Raw genomic sequence first — 21231 nt, 5'->3', positions numbered from 1 at the left:
GACAAAAAGGTAATGTGCTTATCAAAGGGTATTTTATGATGGAGATAAATGAAATCGTATCTGGGGTGGTTTGTTGTAGCTTCTCATCTTGGTTATGAGAAAAAAAGGACACTCTGATATCATCCTGTAGCTGTCCCAGAAGCAGTGGCTTTCTGAGGTCAGGCCTGAATTATTTTGACTTTTTTTTTCTTAACACTGTATTTTTCAGATAGCATCCCAGGGAACTCTGTGAAGTCAGGGGACAGATGGATTCATCTTTGCTCAGTAGTTCACAATGTGGATCAACAGTATTAACCCCCTAAAATAAGGTCTGTGTGTATTACAATAGGTGGCATTAAAAACAGTCCTTAGTTCAGTAAATGTGCATTCTAGTGCATAGCCTTTGTACCCCATGTACCTGTGGGGGAGGGGGCAGGAAAGGTCTTTGTAGAACATTTGATGAAATGGAAGAACAAAAACCATAAGCAATTGATTCATCCCAATGTCAGTGATTAGGCTAAGTTGCAATAATTAACTTTAGAACAAATATGTATCTTTTATAGATTTAGAATACGGTTCTCTTTTGCTAAAAAAGTTGTCACTTTCAAAGTACTTCCATACTTGTTTTTATTTAAAAAATTTTTTTACTTGTTTTTAATATTAAGGAAAATGAGGCACATTGTTTAAAAACCCCAAATTGTTTCATTGAAAACAAGATTTATTAGAGAAGTTTTCTTTGACTCATCTATGATATGCTGATTCATATCATGTTTTTCTTCTAAGACTCTACACGCGACCTATGGAATAACCATTAGTGCTCCTTTGACGTGTAATTGTTCCTAGCAAAAATAATTATTCTACAGTCCTTATTATAGAACATTTTATAACAGGAAAGCATGTATAAATATACTCCAAAGAAATATTTAGTAACAGGGTTTCCAATTCAACAAGAAATCCCTGAAGACTCTATTCCAGGCCCTCAGGGGTTGCAAAGATGAGTGGGACCCAACTCCAGTCCTCGAGGACTTTTGTGAATTTGACTGAGGGATAAGATCCCACAGGTAGGGAGACTGGAAATGGGGTCAGAGAGACCTAAACCAACTACAGTGATTCCAAGGATGGCAAGATCGTATGTGGCCAAGAACAGGGTCAGAAAAGACTTTGTGAAGCAAGTGGTTTGTTTTATTGTCACTGTTCTGAGATATCGTTTGTGCCGTTGTGAGATTTGCAGAAGCACCTCAAATGCTCATGCTGTGCTGGTGGCACCCAGTTGTTCCTCTGGCTCATCGCTTCTCTGAAAGAAACTTGGAAGCCAGTGCGGTAGGTTTGCCAAGATTTTCTCAGGGCTTCGTTTTGGATAAGTGGGTGGGGTTTCTGTTGAGAAGTAAACATCTGAATTTTGAGTGAAGAGAGATTTTTATTTGTTGACTGTTAGAATATCTAAGGTTGGGCTCTTAAAAATAACCAGGTGTGTGAATCTGCTTAAATCATTCCTACTTTTGTTAACTGCTTTGCGTTTTGTAGTCACTCAAGTTCCGTGTTCTAACGGCCTCGTTCAACTCTTGTATGTGCCACGTTCCTCCTCTAGACGTTGTTCACTCCTTCTTCCTGAACCATTTCCTGCTTTTATGTTTTCTTGTTCTCTTCTTTGTCCCCATGGCATCTGCTTACTTCACTGTATTAGATGTGACATTACTTTATCATTGTGTAGAATTCACAAGGATCTCACAAGGCATAATTGTGTGGGGTTGTTTGAAACCTTTGTTATTTCTGATTATGTTCCAGGAAGCTTTAACTGCAATCTGGTTAAGATTCCTCCTTCTCTTCTTGAAAATAGAATTATCTGCATTTCAGGTTGCTTTTAGCACTTGTAAATGTCTTGCTTATTAGCCACACCAAATCTCCATTGAGAGTCAGGTAGTTTCAAACTACAGAAGGAAGGCTACTCATGTAGATTTTCTGATTATGCACTGAAGCAGCACTCTGAAAAGAAATTCAGACCTATTAAAACCCAAAACTTAGGATGCTAACGCCATACTTAGGATTTACATACCGTATATATGACTGCTTCCACCGCTCTCTGAATTTGCAAGGGCCATGTAGTTGGAAGGCTGGCTACAGCTGGTAAGGAGTGGCAGCCCTCATTGACTGGAACTTCTCTGGGGTCAAGTGTCTTTCCAATAAGAGGAGTTCCTTTCCCTTTTGTTTTGTACCGCTCTGCCCAGCACTCATCACCCACTCCTTCCTGAGGAATTTTCCAGACCCAGGTTCTCTGCCCTTCTCTGGCCTATCCTCTTTCTGCTAAAATGTGTTACATGTCGTTCTTCAAATATATTTTCCCCTTTTCTCTTTCTTTGTGTTTGTTAGTGGAGTTTTCTTCCCATTTCTGCCTAGTGAAATCCTGCTCTTCTTTAAAACCTAGCAAAATGCCTCTTCCTGCGCGAGGTTTTCTGATCCTTCCAGAAAATGTAATCTCTGCTAGTGGCATAATGGCCTTTTAGTGCTTATCGTATATGGTATTGTGTGGTTATTTGTATGTACCTTACCGCCCCTGAGGAGAGCCACCATATCATAGAATTTATTTTTCTGTTCCCTGTAGCCTGTAACCTGGTATCAGGCACATGGTAAACACTCAGTAAAGATTTTTGGATTTAATGAAATTTGTGAGTCCCAAATGTACCACCACACATAAGGTGGCCATGGCTGGGAGACCATAGCCCACTTCAGCCTCATCCTTCAGCAGACTGTAAATTGTTATTCACCCTTTTACTACCATGTGGTTCTCATTCATTTCCTTTTGTAATGGAAGAAACATACTTATTAGAGTATTTGGAAGAATATTTTTTCTCATTTAATATTATTTTTAATAGCTTTTCACATATAACTTTGGGGTATGCTTAATCTGAACTAAGATATTTGCCTTCTTTCAGTCTGTTTTTTCTTAAAGCTGCTAATAGGCTACTAAGACTAAAAAGTTGGTAAAATCCGTGATCTTAATGAGATATATGCATTTTTAAGTAGCGATCCAAGGAACAGGGTGTAAGAATGTTGCAATATCTTCAACAGCTTTCTTTTCTTTTTTCTCCAGCACTGGACTGGGAAGAGGGCAGAACTGTAAAGAGGCCAGATGATTGCTTAAAAACACCTCTTAGGTTGCAGCAGAGCTTGACTAGCAAAACAAGCTCCAGCAAGACTTTCTTAAGCAATTGTAAAATCAGTTGCAGCTGAGGGAATTGTAAAATCAGTTGCATAGTAAAGGGGTTCCTTAGGTAAAGGTCATATTCCAATTTGAATTACTGTAAAAGTGCCTTGAGTTATTATAGTTATAATATCCATTTGTGCTTGTGAGAATGAGGGAGGGAGGGAAGAATAGAGGGAGGGAAGGAGAGAGAAAGAAAGGAAAGATAACCTGCTCTGTGTGCCCTGCAGCTTGGGGAACAGAGGGGACCACGTATCAGTCATGCCAGAGCGATCTAAAGGGGAAGAAGCTGGCTGATGTAGCTAATGACGGAGAGTAGAGAACAGTGGATGGGAAGTAATTGTTTTCCCACTGACAGTGGGCCAGAGATAGTCCCTGGAATCGTAAAAGACCATCCAGAGAAGGTATGCTGGTGCTTGTCAAGGATGGGGCAGGGAGCCCCATCCCCGTGAGTGGAGCAGTCAACTCTGGGCATCTGCATGGCAAACCTTGCAAATATCTGCAGAGCAGTTAAGACTTTCTCTGTCCCATGACCTCCCCCGAGGGGGTCAGGGGCAACTGCACATCAGCCAGTAGGGTAGCAACTGGTCAGGAGATCTGCTGGTCAAGTGAAAGAAAAGCAGCTGACCTGAGCCAGGGGAGGGCGACGCTCTTACTTTTGAATGAAGTCCAGAGTTTGGTTTTTACGTGAACTGGGTATTTAATTACTGTACTGAGACTATTTTAGGGACTTTTTATTATCCAACAACACCTGGCACGCAACTGTGAGGCCTGTCTTAGATTTAAGGCCAGAGGAAGATTTAGCCTGGCAGAAGAGGTGTACAGGAGTGCTTGGGGAAGGGGGAGAAAGTTGCTTTATGACTTTTGTGTGTTACACTTTGTGTCCTCGGTCTTATTTCTTCTCTCCTAGTTGTTAAGCTCCTTGAGCGTGAGCCGTTGGAAATTACAGGGATATGATTTCTTTCTTAGCCCTCAGGTCTCAGTCATCATCGTAAATCATACAGAGCTGAGCACCCATTTGTTCAATACATACGTACTGAATGAATATTTGGTTATGAGATTAAGCAAAATGTGACCTTTAATTAAAAAGCAAAAAAAGTACAGTGATTACTTTTTGAAAAGAAACTGTAAATTTTAGAGTAGTTTTAGATTTACAAAAAAATTACAGAGATAGTACAGAGAGTTCCTACATATCTCATGCTCAGCTTCCCTTATTGTTAACATTTTACTTTAATATGGTATATTTGTCACTACTGATGAAGCAGTGATTGCTTTTTATATGTACATATTTTACTTCTTACAGTAGGAGAAAATAAAGGAAAACATGCCATAGTATTTATTTCAAAGAGCAGCCATTTCGATTTGTGGATCAAGGGTTTATACTAAGTATTTGTTAAACTTCTCTATGAGTTTGATTTCTACAAGTAATGTGTTTCCTAATTTCAGTTGTAAATCAAAGTATTTTGCAAAATTCCTAGTGAGTCATATCACTCAGTCCCTTGACCCTTGAATTTCACCAAGTAGTTATGCTTTTTTTAAAAATGGTTAAGGAGGAACTTGATATTTATGTGAGCTGTCGTTTTCTTTATTCCATGATGGATTGCTTCATGTTGTTGCCAGAAATAACACGAATGAAAAGTTAAGGTTATTTTTGGTTCAGGTGGTTGCGTTCCAAACCATAAAATATCAGGAGGTGATCAAGTAAAACTTTTTAACCTAAGAAATTTTCCTTCTTATATAGCCTGGCTTTATATCCTTGAGCCAAACAAATTGTGTGATCTTCCCCACAAAATAATCGGAAAGAAAAAGTTAGCTAATGTACGAAAAATATTTGAAAAACCAAAGTCTAAAATAAATTCAAGCAACAAAATCAGTTTTGTTTTAATAACGTGATACTTCACTGTTTGCCAGAACTGCATTTGGTGATCTGTTATTTAATATTTATGTGTTCATAAGCACAGTTTAAAGCATTAAGGTAAATAATGCTGAGGTTAGAAGTACTCTCAGATGGTATGCCTCTGTAAAAATGGCTTGATAAACTTGTTTTTGCAGACAGCTTAATGACCTGTAATGGAAATTTCGTCAATCTAATACTTTTTTAGTGTTACCCATTCTCAGACTACCCGGTGTCGTAGTCGTTGGGACTCTTTACATCATATCATACCTGCTACCAGTGCTGGTGACTGTCTATGATTGAATATCACTGCAAACTCAGTATGTCTAAAACCAATTCATCTCTTAAAGTCATGATTATTTCTCCTGACATCCCCCTTTAATCTATGGTAGTAATTCAGTGACCTCTCCTCAAGCCTCATACTTTACCTTTGATTTTCTTTCTCTCCACCCTTGCATTCATTTTTCACATTTTGACTTTGAATGGTTTTTGTATGCATTTCTTCCTTTCCACTTCCAAATCCTTAGTCCAGAGCTGGATCACCTCATATCTGGATTATTGATATAGTGTCTTAAGTAGTCTACCTTCCTCTATTTCCTCTATTTTCTCCTCCCCGACACACACACACACACACACACACACACACACACACACACACAAGCTTTGATTGCTCTAGCTCCTGGTTAGATTAATGTTTCTCAAGTACTTCCATCATTTCGACATACTAAAAATCTTTCAGTGGATGGCTCTTCCTGCTTATAGGATGTGATCTGGGCTTAGTCTGATTTTGTAGGCAATTCATCTCTTAGTTCAGTTTATTGAGAACTCTTCCTCTGCCATGCCCTTGAGTTTCCATATGTAAAAGGAGATTTAGGTGCTCTTTATTGAGACTTTCTACAGAGTGAACTAGTCTTTATTTAATAAAGTCAGCTATTTTAGTAGCATCATCCAGAACTCAGTCGGGATTGTCCACTGGTTTCGGTGTAGAATCCTCCCTGTCTCATGTGAAAAACTGAGAATATACCCAGGCAAGCTGACTGATTGATCCTTAGCCTTCAGAAAATTCATAAGATTAAGTAAAGTTAATATTGCAAATAGAGGTAGTGCTGTTTGAGCCCTAAGGGTCTTAAGAGACACTGTAGGCATCCTGTGCTTGGGGCTGCTATTACAGCTTTATACGATAATTCCAGTATTGTTCTTTCCAAATACTTTGGTCAAAGGTCCTGCCTCTGAAGCATTTGGGGAAAAGTCCTTTCCCCCAAATGTTTGTGGGTTTGAGAGGGATCCTAAAGGCCTCATGGGGCGGAGACCTTGTTGGTATATCATATATTGATATATAATTATATCAATCATAATATTGATATTATTAATTGGGTTTTACATAAGACCTCGTATTTCCTACTAAGTGGTAACTAGTTCCATTTCATTACATTGCCTTGCAAAGGTGGAAAGAATAGTATTGTATTTTTTTTCACTCTAATTACCTGCATTAGAATTTGAATTATCGTATTTACCATATGCTTGCCTTTTAGGCTCAGTAAAGCAAAGGAACAGCTGTGAAGAATATTTAAATCACTTGTAAAATATGTGGCACTGTGTTAGGGTACTTTTGGCTTTATCTCTGTGGCTTGATATAGCCTTTGCCACTTGACTTCATAGTTTGTGTGAAGTGTCTGGTATTTGAGATTGGTTAAAATATTTTATATCTATGCTTAGAATGTAGGTTGTGAATTTCCCCTTTCAGTATCTCTAAGGTAGTTAATTTCACTATTAATTTCCATGTGATAGTTCGGAAAAAACAAAACAGGTGTTTAATTTTTTGGTAACCAAATATAGATCTGCATATCATGTAGTGGCGTTCTTCTTTGCAGTGTGCTATGACCCATCTTCTTAAGCAAATATAGCACGTGTGAAGTTTATTTATAGTTTTGAACTCTAATCTTCATTGGTTTCTAGTTTATTTGGGGCACAATGCACTAGGGTTAAGGGTTGCAATTGTTAAGGGTTAGCTGAGGAGAAGGAGACAGAAGAAGACACGTTGTCCTATGTGTGTGTAACACTGAGGTGTGTCCACACCTGGATTACTATACACATTATGGTGGGTGTGGTTTAGGCAGACCATGAGGAAGACAGACTGAAAGCATAGGGCTTTGAGTATGAAAGGGGGAGATAATATAGGAAAGCTTTGAAAAATATATTAAATAGTACTAATTAGAGCTACCATTTTTTGAGTGATTATGCACTGTGTTAAGAGCTTTATGTATATCAGCTTATTTAAAGCTCACAACAGTATTCTGAGAGGGCTTTTATTTCCTTTGTCCAAAATAGGCAACTGAAGTTTAGATCTGTGGCAAATCGGGATAAAGTAAATGAGCATGAATTTGGGGAACAAATTTTAAAATCCTGGAGTTGAGTAAATTCTTTATAACTTCTGTTAAGTGGATCAGAACGTTTAAAAGTTCTGCGTTCAGATTCATTTCCCCCAGAGGTGACAGAGCAAAATAAGGATAAACTGACAGTAGTATCTTTTCTTAAAAATTTATTTATTTACTTATTATTTTTGGCTGCATTGGGTTTTTGTTGCTGCACGAGGGCTTTTCTCTAGTTGTGGCGAGCGGGGGCTACTCTTTGTTGTGGTGCAAGGGCTTCTCATTCGATGGCTTCTTTTGTTGTGGAGCAACGGCTCTAGAGCACGGGCTCAGTAGTAGTGGCGCACGGGCTTGGTTGCTCCGCGGCATGTGGAATCTTTGCGGACCAGGGCTCGAACCCGTGTCCCCTGCATTGGCAGGTGGATTCTAAACCACTGCGCCACCAGGGAAGTTCTTGACAGTAGTATCTTAACATCCTAAGATTAAAAGAAACTTTTATAGCTATCTGGAAAAGGGGTTGTAAAATTTATCAATTGAAGTTATACAAATGTCTAAAGAGAAGCTGGGATTACAGAGAACATTCACGACCTCTTTGAAGATCTTTGTAGGCAACAGAATATTAATTTATTAAAGAGATTTTTAGTTTTGTTCCTTAAAGTGATGTTTAGGATTTTGTTTATTTTACTGTGAAACTTCACTAAGGATCAATCTGAATCAAACTGTGCACTTCAAACTGGAATGAACTAATTTGTAAAAATACAAGAAGGGCCCAAATACTTTAAATTACCTATCAACCAGAGTATTTTGAAGGAAAAAAAAGCCTAATGAGTATTTTTGAATAAATCCACACTGGAAAAGAATCAAATGTTTGCTAAGACTATTGAAATGGAATAACAAAATAATTGTAACCCCAGTCATTATTTTCTTAGTCTTAAATTGGGGCAGTTGACAAACTTCCTGGACAGAAGTGAAAACACACTTTTAAAAATTAATAAAAAAATTAAAATTAGAAAAAAATTGTATATGTTAATTATAGAAAAAATTTAAAAACAAATTGAGCAAAGATGAAAAAAATTGCCTATAAGCAGCCGTCATTGTGATATGAACATTGGTAAGATTTTGTTTGTAGACTCCTAGCCTTAAAAAAATACACATATGTATATAATTATGTGTACACACATTTATATATTCAAAGTATAATTTTGAATAAAAGTTTTATTGAGATAAGACTGGTAACTATCAGTAGTTCTTTCGGAAAAACTGGTATTTTAATATATTTGGATGTGTTTGTGTGTGTGTGTGAGAGAGAGAGAGTCTAGAGTTTGCTCTGGGTGAAATGATTAAGACCTGAAATTTCCATTTGGCAATAAACAAGCTAAAAATGATATTAAGAAAGTAATTACATTTACAGTAGTATGAAAAAGAATAAAATACTTAAGAATAAATTTAGCAAAAGAGGTACAAGACTTAGACACTAAAAACTACAAAATGTCATTGAAAAACAATAAAGAAGGTCTAATAAATGGCAATTCATCTTTGTTCATAGATTGGAAGAATTAATAGGGCTAAAATGGCATCCTCAAGTTGATTGATGTATTCAATGCAATCCCTGTTGGAATCCCAGCTGGCTTTTTTTTGTTTTACAGAAATTGGCAAGCTGATCCTAAAATTCAAGAGACCTAGAATGCTCAAAACATTAAAAAAAATTTACAAAGTTGGAGGACACATATATCAATTTCAAAATTTACTACAAAGCTACAGTAATCAAGACAGTATGGTATTCACATTAAGATAGACGTACGAATCTATGGAATAGAATTCCAAGTCAAGAAATAAACCCTTATACTTACTGTAAATTAACTTTTGGCTAGAGTGACAAGACAATTCAATGGGGAAATAATTATCTTTCCAACAAATGGTGCCGGGAAAACTGTATATCCATTAAGCAAAAAGATGAAGTTGCAGCTTACTTCACACGCTGTCCAAAAATTAACTTCAAATGGCTTATAGATCTAAATGTAAGTGTTAAAACTATAAAACTCCTAGAAGAAAATGTGGGAGCAAATCTTCATGACTTTGGATTACTCAGTGGTTTTTAGATATGATCTCCAAATATAAAGGTCAAAAGAGAAGACTAAATTGGACTGCATCAAAATTAAAAACTTGTGTGCTTTTACTTTCAAGAAAATGAAAGGACAACACATAGAATGAGAGAAAATATTTGCAAATCATATGTCTAAAGGAACTTGTAACCAGATATATAAAGAACTATTACAACTCAATTATAAAAGCAAATCATCCAATTAAAAAATGAACAGAAGGACATAGAAGCAACCTAAGTGTCCATCGACAGATGAATGGATAAAGAAGATGTGGCACATATATACAATGGAATATTACTCAGCCATAAAAAGAAACGAAGTTGAGTTATTTGTAGTGAGGTGGATGGACCTCGAGATTGTCATACAGAGTGAAGTAAGTCAGAAAGAGAAAAACAAATACCGTATGCTAACGCATATATATGGAATCTAAAAAAAACCCCAAAAAACAAAAAGAATGGTTCTGAAGAACCTAGGGGCAGGACAGGAATAAAGACTCAGACGTAGAGAATGGACCTGAGGACACGGGGAGGGGGAAGGGTAAGCTGGGAAGAAGTGAGAGAGTGGCATGGACATATATACACTACCAAATGTAAAATAGGTAGCTAGTGGGAAGCAGCCACATAGCACAGGGAGATCAGCTCAGTGCTTTGTGACCACCTAGAGGAGTGGGATACGGAGGGTGGGAGGGAGACGCAAGAGGGAGGAGATAAGGGGATATATGTATATGTACAGCTGATTCACTTTGTTATAAAGCAGAAACACACACCATGATAAAGCAATTATACTCCAATAAAGATGTTAAAAAAAAAATGAACAAAGTATTTGAATGATATTTTCCCCAAGGAGATATGCAAATGGCCAAATGCTCAACATCTTTTGCCATTATAGAAATGCAAATCAAAACATTATGGAAATGTCAAGTTACTACTTGACACCTACAAGAACAGCAATGAGGAAAAAGACAGACAATAACAAGTGCTGAGAAAGAAGTGGAGTCACTGGAATCTTTGTACACTGTTGGTAGGAATGTAAAATAGTGCAGCCACTATGGGAAACAGTTGAGAATTCCTCAAAAGTTTAAACATAGAGTTACCATATGACTCGACAGTTCCACTCCTAGGTATCCACCCATGAGAAATGAAAACATACTGTATACAAGACTTATACGTGAATGTTCATAACAGCATTATTCATAGCAGCCAAAAAGTGTAAACAATCCAAATGTTCATTAAGTGATGAACGGATAAACAAAAGTGGTATACCCATACAATGGAATATTATTTGGCAATGAAAAGGAATGAAGTTTATGAATTACTAATACATGCTACAACATAGATGAACCTCAAAAAGTGCTCAGTGAAAGAAGCCAGTCACAAAAGACCATATTGTATGACACCATTTATATAGAATGTTCAAAACAGTCAAAACTATAAATAGAGAAAAATAGATTCGTGGTTTCCAGGAGTGGAATGGATGGAGGAAGGTTGAGGGTATGGAGGTGTGACTGGTGATAGGTACAAGGTTTCTTTTTGGGGTGTTGAAAATGTTCTAAAATTGGGTAATGGCAACGACTGCATGACTTTGTAAATATACTAAAAACCAATGAATTGAATGCTTTAAAAAGGCGAAAATTGTGATATGTAAATTATATATTCATGAAGCTGTTAAAAAATGCAGTACCTTATTTTCTGAGATTTCCTGGCTTGTTCCCCTCTTTCTCTTTCATCCGGACCTTCTCTTTCCTTTCCCTGTTCTGCTCATGTTTGATTCCATGTCCAGCAGTTTCCTGTCAGTATGGGGTCCAATCTTGAGTGTGAGTCCTCGGGGAGCAGTTTCTGTAGTTTAGCCCCTTAAACTTTGCCATGGGCCCCTCTCACTCATCTGTTTTTGGAGTAGACAGAAGCCTTTCGGTTTCAGCTGCTGTTCTCACATTGGCCAGCCAGGCTTTACAGTGACTGTTGGTTACTTTGGTTCTCAGGCTCCTTAATCACCCCATGGCTTCACTTTCCTTCTTTCCTCATTGATATGGGGATCGTGCAAGTCTTGTAGCTGCATGTGATTTGTACCAAATGATTTGTATTTTGGGATTCAAGAAGATATTTTGTCACCTAGTTTTGTTGTAGATGTTGTCCATGGGTTTTGCTCTTGATATCAGTTGTTCTGTTTTTATGTGGAGATTTGGAAAGATTCAAAAACTATGCTTCCATTGCTTGCGGCCATCTTTCTTCCTCTCTCTTTTTTTTTTTATGATTGTGAAGATTTTATTCTCTTTAATTTGGCCATCTTTCTAGAATTCAGAAGTGTAACCTTTCAGACAATTTGAGGAAGAGATTTGGAAAGAATCAGTCTGGCGAAAACAGAGGATGTCCTCCTGGAGATTTAATTATCCTTGAGCAAAGAGCCTGTGGCTTATTAACTTTCTAAATCTAGCACCTAGCACAGGCCCTGGCATTGGTTAACACCCAGATAAACATTTGTTGAATAAATAGATGTGCAGAGAGATGAATGACTGCTTGAAGGAGAGCGAGCTAGAATTTATAGCTAGTACCCTCTTGCCAGTGTTGACATGTGGGAGCCTGGGTGGGTGGTTTCCATTCCTTATACATGTAGATCAGAAACAAGTCTGAAGCTTTGGTCAGCTATTCAGCTGGATTACCTGCCTCAGTTTATCAAGAACTTTTGTGAAATGATATATAATTATCATGATAAGTTTTCAGTATTCTTAGGGTGTTGATGATCTAGGTTGCTTGGATTCTAGCTCTACCTGAATGAATGTGTTAGATCCTTCATTGTCCCATAGGTGCTGGGTCTATGTCCCAGAAGTCTTAGATTCCCTTAGGTCCCTCATATCCTTAGATTCCTTTTCTAACCCTAAGCCACCCTAACCTTGCTTGTGGGTAAATAAACCACGTGTATGAGATAGTATCCTGTCATGCAGGATCTCTCCAGTCTGATATGGGGGCAAACTGCCTGATCTTTCCTGAGCTCTCTGTTCCTCTAATCAATCCCTTTTGTTTATTCTATTCTCCTAAGAACCTTGAAAAACTTAGTAAATAGAATTATGTGTCTTACAAAGACGAATTCCCTCAGAGCCCGCCATTCTTCTGAAACTCCTTCCGGGTTGCTTTTCGCCGGCCACTGTCACGTGCCAGTTCCTTCCTGATCCTCTCATTCTCATCAACACTTACTTCCCAATGTTCCATTTTCTTGGTACTCTGTGTTTCACTACATTTAGTCGGATAAAATTGTGCTGAGATAAAAATGAAGTATAAAGGCATAAAATGTGCTGTCTGTTTAAGATAGCCTGTTTATTTGCGTTTTAACAAAGACTTGCAACGCTTTAACTCAAAGAAGTTGATTTGGGTAGAAACTTGAATACCTCTGCCATTTTTCAAGTCCAGGTGATATCTGAGGATCTTGGAAATAATAAGAAATGTAAAGAATAAAATTGTAAGGAACACAGTGTTCACTCCCTGAGTGGCTGTGAAGATGATTAGTGTTAGATTTCTGGGTTGGACTCTTGGATAGGTTTCTTCACAGATTCTCTTGAGATATGTGTATCAAATCAGCTTGTTAAAAAGCGAAAGAACATGTGGGCATATTGCCCTAACAGTTGGCTGCTTTTAGACCCTGCAGCTGTTTGAAAGGCCTGAGTGAACTAATTAAATTATGGCTGAGAAACGTCTCTCTCTCTGATGTTAGTGCTTGCCATCAACATCCTTCTCAAAATAATGGTAGTTGGGGAGAGAGAGATGTGCAAGGAATACAGACAGATACATTTAATTTCAATTTGAAAAAGGAACAAAACACACAAAAATGGCATTTACATTCTTGAAAGTTAAATGAAGAATTGTAATCTTGGTATGTCATGTTTGAAATTTACTGAAACTTCCTTCTTTTGGTTTACTCGTTGGAACTGTGCCCAGTTTTGTATATAGTGGTTAGTTTAACTCTTTAAATAAATGAATTTTTGGCTTAAAGCTTCTCTACATTTTAAAACGCTTTTAAAAAATGACAAAAGATGCTTACGGTAAAGTTTATGTAATATATAAATGTATAAAAAGTAAAAAAAAAACAAAAAATCACCTTCCCTTTTAATTCTCTTTTCCTTCAGGAAGTTATAGACTGATGCACACCCTTCTAGACTTAAAAAAATGCATATATATGATTGACTGGAGATGTATGTATTGTATCTTTTTATAAAAATTATATCTACCATTTATACTGTTGTGCAACTTGATTTTTTTCACCTAATAGTTCATGATCTTTTCTCCACACAGATGAGAATTTAATGAGCTGAATTCACCCTTTTCATATCCATAAGGGTATTATACGTTGGCCTATATGTCAGAAAGATGTCAGGAAGAATGACAACCCTCCCCAAATAGTTTGCCCTTGTCTGTCTCTAGCCTAAATAGATGCACCAGTACCTAGAAGTCGTTCAACAGCTGTCAGATCAATTGCACGGCTGCTGGTGACACGGAGGAGATGCAGCAGCTGGTAGACAAGTGTAGCCACCCCGTTTCTGAGCATGGGAGGAGGGACAGAAGATGACATATTTCTGCTATTGTTCCATTTTTAACTACATGGCTTCCCTTTAGGTGTTTCCTTTTATAGTCGTAAAAATGGTTTTAGTGAAGCATCTAAAAAAAAAAAGATTTAGGTAAATGAGAGAAGAAAAAAATTACCCGTAGACTCTCATTCCTCAAGTTAATTATTGTTAACATTTTGTTATATTTCTTTTTTCCGTGCCTTTTTAAAATGTGTTGATGGAAATAGCACTTTACTTCTGTGATCTTTCTCCCTCAAACCCATCAGTCCGGTCTAATCATGAGAAAAACATTAGGAAAGTCCCAAGTAAGGAACATTTTACAAAATGCCTTGTGAGTATGCCTCAAAACGATCGAGGTCATCAATAACAAGGAAAGTTTGAGATACTGTCACAGCCAAGGGGAGCTTAAGGAGACATGACAACTAAATGTGATGTGGTCTCCTGGATGAAATCCTGGAACAGAAAAGGACATTTGGGAAAAGCTAAGGACATCTGAATAAAGCATGGACTTTAGTTAATAATAATGTATCATTATGGGCTCATTAATTGTGATAAAGGCACTATGCTAAAGGAGGATGTTAACAATAAGAGAAATTGGGTTTGAGTTATATGGAAACTCTTTATACTACCTTGACATCTTTTCTGTAAATCTAAAACTATTCTAAAATAAAACAAAAGAAATTTACATTGTAATAATACCATGTATACAGTTTTGTATTCTGCTTTTTCTTATTGTGTCATCTTTAAAAAAATTAATGATTGTTTATTATTTCTCAGAATGAATATGCTATAATTCATCTCACTGTTCTTTTTTTCTTTACTTTTCACTTTTTATTATTTATTTTTTTATTTAAAAATCTTTGTTGGAGTATAATTGCTTTACAATGTTGTGTTAGTTTCTGCTGTATAACAAAGTGAATGAGCTATACGTCATCTAACTATTCTTTCATGTGGGATATATATATCATATATAAATTGTTTCTAATAATTAGTAATGCTCTGATGAACAGCTATATCATTTATTTATAACCCTGTTCTAAAAGGATTTTTTTAAAAAGAAATTTAAAAAGAGTTTATTTTTTAAGAAGAATTTAATAATTTTCAGAAATATTTCTATATTTAATTTGGGGTGGTGGTGGCTAGATTCCTAAAAGTGGAGTTAAAAAGTTAAACAGTCAGGTTGTATGAAGGTATTAAATATTTTACCCAATTGTTTTACTGAAAGCCTATTTTAATTTACAGTTGTAGCACCAATGCCTCGTTTTACTGGATCTTTTACAGCACCGTGTATAATCTTTTGTTTTATAATCTTTTCTAAAACTAGCATCTTCTTGATTTAATCTGTATTTCTTTATTTTTCCATTTAAACATCTCTCCCTTATCTTTATTTTACTACTTCTTTTTTTAAAAAATAAATTTATTTATTTAATTTATTTACTTTTGGCTGCATTGGGTCATCGTTGCTGCACGTGGGCTTTCTCTAGTTGCGTCGAGCGGGGGTTACTCTTCATTGTGGTGCACGTGCTTCTCATTGCGGTGGCTTCTCTTGTTGCAGAGCACAGGCTCTAGGCGCGTGGGCTTCAGTAGTTGTGGCTCACGGGCTCTAGAGCACAGGCTCAGTAGGTGTGGCTCACGGGCCTAGTTGCTCCGTGGCATGTGGGATCTTCCCGGACCAGGGCTTGAACCCGTGTCCCCTGCATTGGCAGGCGGATTCTTAACCACTGTGCCACCAGGGAAGGCGCTATTTTACTACTTTTCTTAAGAATTTTCTGTTCATGATTAAAAACTGGGCAGAAGACCTGAATAGACATTTTTTCAAAGAAGATATACAGATGGCCAACAGGGACATGAAAAGATGCTTAACATCACTAATCATCAGGGAAATGCAAGTCAAAACCACAATAAGATATCACCTCACACCTGTCAGAATGGCTATCGTCAAAAAGACCACAAATAACAAATGCTGGCAAGGATATGGAGAAAAGGGAACCTTAGTACACTCTTGGTGAGAATGTAAACTGGTGCAGCCACTCTGGAAAACATTATGGAGGTTTCTCAAAAAACTAAGCATAGAATAACCATATGATCTAGCAATTCCACTGTTGGGTATATATCTGAAGAAAACGAAAACACTAATTCAAAAAGATACATGCACCCCAGTGTTCATAGCAGCATTGTTTACAATGGCCAAGATATGGAAGCAATCTAAGTGTCCATCAACAGATGAATGGATAAAGAAGATGTGGTATATATACATAATGGAATATTAGCCATAAGAGAGAATGAAATTCTGCCATTTGGTGCAACATGGACAGACCTAGAGGGTATTATGCTTAGTGAAATAAGTCATACAGAGAAAGACAAATACTGTATGATATCACTTATATGTGGAATCTAAAAAATAAAGCAAAAGAATGAATATAACAAAACAGAAACAGATTCAACAGATATAGAGAACAAACTAGTGATTACCAGTTGAGAGAGGGAAGGGGGAAGAGGCAAGCTAGGAGTAGGGGTAAAGAGGCACAAACTACTATATATAAAATAAATAAGTTACAAGGATGTATTGTACAGCACAGGCAACAAATCTAGCCATTATTTTAAAATAATTTTAAATGGAGTATAATCTATAAAAATGTTGAATCACGATGTTGTACACCTGAAACTAATATAATAGTAAATCAACTATACTTCAATAAAAAAAGAATTATCCATTCATATCCTTTGTACCACTTGAATCTGTATTTTTCTTGTCAATTTGTTTGAGCTCTTTAAATAGTAAACACAAAACATTTAACAGTAAACACAAAAAGATGAAATATTGGGCTATTTAAGTACTCTTTTATAATGATGCTCTAGTATACCTAGGAAGAGGAAAAAGTATAGGTTCTTATGATAAAATCTAATGCAATTTAAATTTGTATTATAAGAGATATAAAAATAATAGTAAGTAATCAAATCATCATGTTGTAAATCTAAAAGTGTTGTATATAAATTTTATCTCAAAACTAGGGAAAAAACAAATAATAGTAAGTAGTAAATCATTTTCTTTGTATATGCATTAATTATTTTGGAGCAGCATGTAAATTTTGAAAATGTTGGAGTGTTTAACAAAATTATTTACACTTGTCTTTATTCCTTAAGGTATCTACCAGATCAAAATTAGTAAGTTTCGTGACCATATGGTAGTATGCAAAAAATACCTTCACAAAACCCTCACAATCTTTCAGAAAGTATTTTAAGCAATATAAATAATAAAGATTATAAGACAAACATTTTGTTTAGTAATGATGAGAAATCAGTTATTAGCAAATAGTTTTATTACTACCTATGAAATTAGAACTAATAATTATTTTCCTGCTGTCTCCCCACCAAAAGAACCCACACTTTTTTTCTCTGAAAAATAGTCGTGATGTGAAGCTGAGGATGTGGTGGAAGAGGAGGCGTTAAAAATGCGTTGATCGGGACTTCCCTGGCGGTCCAGTGGTTAGGATTCCACGCATCCGCTGCAGGGGGCACGGGTTGAGCCCTGGTTGGGGAGCTAAGATCCCACATGCCACGTGGCCAAAGGAAAAAATATGTGTTGACCCTGGATCTATGAACCTGGCCAGGTACAGAAGTAGGTCGTCACCAATGGGTGAAAGGCAGTTCAGTCTTTCTGGTTTGGTTTATTTTGGACCTGCATGCCTGGAGCAGTCCTTAAGAGAGGGGCCCTAGAGCATGGGGGTTGCGTGTTCTTTCCTCATGACTGCAAATGCCAGACATTCTGTGACACTGGACTGTGGACCTCATTCACCCGGGGCCCGATGGCTGGCCTGCCTCACAGCTTCCTCTAATTTTGGCTGAGACAGAAGTTCAGACGCCTTCTGTGTGTGTAACTTTACCTCTCTGTGAGTTCTGTTTCTCTCTTTTTGTGCTTAGGCGGTATGTGTTTTTAGGTATAAAATCTTCCTGTGTCTCTCTCACTTTTACATTTTTTGTAAATTTTACCCTTTATTCTGTGCTCACTTGAATGAAAATTCAAACATGAAATAATTTATAGAAATCTTTTCATCACAGATCATAATACTGTGTGTGTGTGTGTGTGTGTGTGTGTGTGTGTGTGCGCACGTGCACGCGTTTACTGAGGAGTGGAAGATCACATGGAAAATGGTTTTTAAAGTAAAAGTTTTAGGTACCAAATAAAATATATGGAGTCAGGTAGGCAAATGACCTTTTAAATGGAGAATGTGATCAGAAAGTTCACCTTTAAATATTTTATCCTTTTCTCTGAAGTATTACCTGAGAATGGAAGCATTTATTAGAGCACAGTCATTATGTAATGACTCTTTTCTGTATTGAAAGAATGGTGACATGTTCTGTTCAGTCTTTTTGAATTTCTCAACCAAAGCTTAAGGGCAGAGGAAAGCGAAGCTGTACATCTGGGGAGAATGGGGGGGTGACACCTTTGCAGTCTGCTACAAGCTCTCAATTACTTTGAAGCTTTGCTATATATTAAGAATTAATGCAGATTTTAGTCTATCTGTAATACACCTTGTTTTTTGATATAAAAATGTTTTAAATTGCTTACTAGTAAAATCATTTAACCCCTTCCCTCCAATCTATAAGTAAGAATGATTCTGCTAGAATGCATATGCCATGTATATCCTTGACTTTGGGACACCCTTGGCTGATCGTTACACATCCTACAGAATACACATAGCTTTGTTTAAATAGCTTTATAAGAGATGGAAGAACTAAAGATCTACATGTTTCAGGAGGTGCTAATCACATTTTTTTTTTTAAATTTTATAGCTACTTTTATTTTTATTTATTTATTTATTTATTTTTGGCTGTGCTGGGTCTTCGGTTCGTGCGAGGGCTTTCTCTAGTTGCGGCAAGTGGGGGCCACTCTTCATCGCGGTGCGCGGGCCTTTCACTATCGCGGCCCCTCCCGTTGCGGGGCACAGGCTCCAGACACGCAGGCTCAGTAGTTGTGGCTCACGGGCCCAGCTGCTCCGTGGCATGTGGGATCTTCCCAGACCAGGGCTCGAACCCGTGTCCCCTGCATTAGCAGGCAGATTCTCAACCACTGCGCCACCAGGGAAGCCCGCTAATCACATTTTTATGTGAAGTGTCCATTTGAGCAAAGGTCCACAGGTTTTCATGATTTGAGTAATGCCTCATTGCTTAATGTTCCCTTTTCAATTAACTCATTCATTGATTTGACAACTAGACCAGTCTCCAGGACTGAAAAAGTGTCCGTCTTCATGGAGCTTACCATGTCGTTTTTCTTTTGATTTACAGTTTGATAGACACATTCTAAAAGTAGTTTGAATTTGTTGCCTTTATTTTCCAGGAGTTAAAAAAAATGTAAAAATCCAAACCAAAAACATCTTTCTTAATCTGGCAAATAAATGTGCTTCATTCTTTGGCTGAGACATTGTAGATTAATCTGCAAATGCTGTTACTTATTGCTAAGAAGGGACTGTCTCATTGCCAGAGTATTGTATTTTGAAACTTTATGCATACATAACTCTTGATAGAAAAGAATTATGTCTCTGAAGTTAAAATATTGTTCTTTCTGATTATACTTTACTTTCAGCTATGGAAAAACTGCCCAATGCCAAGATCATTTTTTTTTTTTTAATTTTTTTAAAATTTACTTAATTATTTATTTATGGCTGTGTTGGGTCTTCGTTTCTGTGCGAGGGCTTTCTCTAGTTGTGGCAAGCGGGGGCCACTCCTCATCGCGGTGCGCGGGCCTCTCACCATCGTGGCCTCTCTTGTTGCGGAGCACAGGCTCCAGACGCGCAGGCTCAGTAATTGTGGCTCACGGGTCCAGTTGCTCCGCGGCATGTGGGATCTTCCCAGACCAGGGCTCGAACCCGTGTCCCCTGCATTGGCAGGCAGACTCTCAACCACTGCGCCACCAGGGAAGCCCCCCAAGATCATTTAGTACGATGTACTGACTGAAAGTATTTATAGAGGTGGTTCTTGCCTGTGAAGTACATGACTCATAAATAGTCATGCATACAAATTCCAGCAGGTACCCTCCACCACTCCACTTGTCCCATCATCATGGGAGCCACCATGAGAAGGAAGCTTGGAGTTTGTGAAGATAACATGACTCGAGAGAAAGTAAAGGGGGGATTAAGAACAGATAAGGGGAGCTGATCCTGAAGACTAACTCCCAATCAGGCATGAGGGTAGGGCTTGGGGACCAGGGAGAAGGATGATATGTGTAACTTCCCCTTTGAAACACATTCTCTTTCTTTTCTAATTCCTAAAAAGCCTTTTGAGAATTACAGCATATTAGAGATGGATAGGAGAAGGAGAGATCATCTAGTTCTTGTTTAACACTAATGTGTATGTAAAGGAAACTAAAGTCTGTTTCAAGTGGTTGCCCAGGTTCACGTGGTTAATTAGTGGTAGCATATATCTAGGCATCTAGATTCCAGAATCTATGCTTGGATTTTTTCATACTTGATTTATTTATTTTCTGGAGTGCTCATTGCCTGTGGGAGATGATGGGACATGGAGCTGAAGAGGTGGTCTGAAGCCAACTCGTGGAAGGCTTTGTTTGTATGCCACGCTGCAGGATTTCCTGTGTGTGCTGGAGAGCTAGTGATGATTTTAAGCGTGGCCGTAACATTAGATTTGCGTCAAGAAGGGAAACTTTGACTGTAATTTGGAGAATGATTGATTGATGTCCGGGGTGGTGGTGAGTGGTGAAGGGATATTAGGAAGTTGCTGGAGTAGTTCATTCAAAAAGTGCTGAGACTGAATATAAACAGTGGGAGTGAAGAGAAGGGTGGACTTGTTAGAGCAATATTTGGGAGGTAGAGAGAGAGAGAAATTAATGATGTTTTGTATATATTGGTGGTAGGTGGCGGTGAAGGGAGAGGGAGAAATTAGGTGTTTTGACTTTCTCGGGTGCATAACAAATCACCTTACAAATTAATTGCTTAAACTGATAGCTATTGTTTAGTTGCTCACTATTCTGCAATTTGGGCAGGGCTTCGTAAAGATAGCTCTCTACTCCATGTGGCATCTGACAGAGCTGGAATTTTCAGCATAGCTTCTTCCCTGTCTGGTGCCTCAGCTGAGAGTGCTGTCATCTAGGGGCTAGCCAGGAATCTCGCTGTGGTATGTCC

General features: G+C 37.6%; 2 protein-coding genes across 7 annotated transcripts in view; both read left to right on the top strand.

Annotated features, from left to right (window-relative positions):
* The window catches only part of COMMD6 (COMM domain containing 6), a 127492-nt gene extending 117692 nt beyond the window's left edge, over positions 1-9800 (top strand). For both annotated transcript variants that reach the window (XR_014237137.1, XR_014237138.1), the window contains one exon: positions 209-9800. The gene's annotated coding sequence lies outside the window, so the exon portion shown is untranslated. The remainder of the gene's footprint in view (positions 1-208) is intronic.
* The window catches only part of TBC1D4 (TBC1 domain family member 4), a 248147-nt gene that overhangs the window by 102816 nt on the left and 124100 nt on the right, over positions 1-21231 (top strand). The gene's annotated exons all lie outside the window — the stretch shown is intronic.

This window comes from Balaenoptera borealis (assembly GCF_965194805.1).
Source record: "Balaenoptera borealis genome assembly, chromosome: 18".
Taxonomy (NCBI): domain Eukaryota; kingdom Metazoa; phylum Chordata; class Mammalia; order Artiodactyla; family Balaenopteridae; genus Balaenoptera; species Balaenoptera borealis.
Note: the sequence above shows the minus strand (reverse complement) of the source record. Positions and strands in the feature narration are given on the sequence as shown.